We start from the raw sequence: 1,777 nt of genomic DNA, 5'->3' as shown, positions 1-1,777 counted from the left end.
CTAGTCGTACAATAGGTATTAAAAATTTTCAAAAACACCCCTGTACCATACCGCAGGGGTGAAATCGTCTCGACCCGTTTCACTAAATAGTGGATAGGGGTCCGATTTGTAAATGGGGGACTTTTGAAAAATGGGAGTCGCCACCTAATTTAGATCTAGGAACCATAAATAACTCCAAGCGGATATGGATCAGTCCACGGATCAAAGATGTAGGTAAGGGGTCAGATTACGGGTTTCGGAAGGTGTTAGGCACCGAACCCGCTCAATCAATATGATCGGTCTCTACTACGATCCAAAATCATCCTATGGTCAATATACAAAGATTACAGTCAAGGTCACAGTCCAATCATCATCATCAATTTATGTTGGGTTTTCCAACCAAATCCTATGGCTAAAAATTATCTCAATTATCACATGGTGCTTCTTTGAATTCCACCAAATATGGAAGGATTTGAAAAAGCCCTAATTAGCTCCATGACCTGAGATCAATTAAGAAACTCCACCTGCAAGTATTCCTTAAACTGTCCAAAATAGAAAATCATGAAAATATTCTGAATAGGAAGGTTACAAATAGAAACCTGTCAAATTGGGACTTATAATATTTCCAAATTAGGAACATAGAACTTCTTAAATTAGAATTCAAGAGATATATGCTAAATCCCCAAATTAAAATTTTAAAAAGATACATTTTCTAAAATAGAACATTCCAAAAATGTAAATTTCTAAATTTGAACCTTCTAAATATGAGAATGCAAAATCTTTTAAATTGGGAAATTTTTGAAATATGAAACTTCTAAATTAGAAATCTGCGAATGTACATTCTCCCAAAATAGAAAAAATCACGCAATCTCGTGTTAGAAAGTTTCCGAATACAAGTTTTCCAATGATTCACCAATAATTTTCTAAAAGAAGAGTTAAATGAAGTCCCAAATTAGAAGATCATGGATTTGTCAGGAATCAACAAATTGAAAATTGACAAATATTATTGCAAGAAAAATTCCCAAGTTAGAAAGAAAAATCCATAAGAAAATTCTCATAGTCATGAATCTCTAGAATAACCAAACGAGCATGCACGCATGATTTTTGATTTTATCAAAATAGCTATCATTCAATAACATGCATAGCTATCAATTCAAGGAGTACATTGATCACATGAAAAAAAAAATTAAAATAACACAAAGAACTCGAACATCATCATAGATCATGCAAATCCAACTTGATCCTAATAACCATGATAAAAAAAATCCTATAATCCTACCAACATGCAAAAATAAAAATAAAATAAAATAAAAACCACCCAATAAAAATAAGAAATATGAGGCCTAAAAATATCTCTCTAACCTATTAATATGCAAAAACGATACAAATAAAAAAAAAAAAAAAAAAAATATACACAATAAACACTTGGGAACCCCATTGACATACAAAGACGAATAAATAGTGAAAAATACTATAACAAAAAAAACAAATCCTCCTAATAATAAAAAATGTATAAAACGTAGAGACGAATGAAAAAAAACTGTCCTAACCTTATTAATATGAAAAAAAGTATAAAAACTACATAAAAAAAAAACTTCCTAGTCCTACCTATATAAAAAATATTTAAAAAAACATATAAAATAAATGTCTTCCTAATCCTACTGACAAAAACATGAAAATGAATAAAACATAAAAAGGGAAAAAAGAAGAAAAGATATATAAGAATAACAATGTGAAAAAAAAAAAAGAGAATACATATATATAAAAAAAAACAATACAAATAGATAAATATAAAATA

The sequence above is a fragment of the Akebia trifoliata genome, chromosome 9, assembly GCF_017979445.1.
Source record: "Akebia trifoliata isolate Shusen 1 chromosome 9, ASM1797944v1, whole genome shotgun sequence".
NCBI lineage: Eukaryota > Viridiplantae > Streptophyta > Magnoliopsida > Ranunculales > Lardizabalaceae > Akebia > Akebia trifoliata.
The sequence above is the reverse complement of the archived record's forward strand: the minus strand, read 5'-3'. Positions refer to the sequence as shown.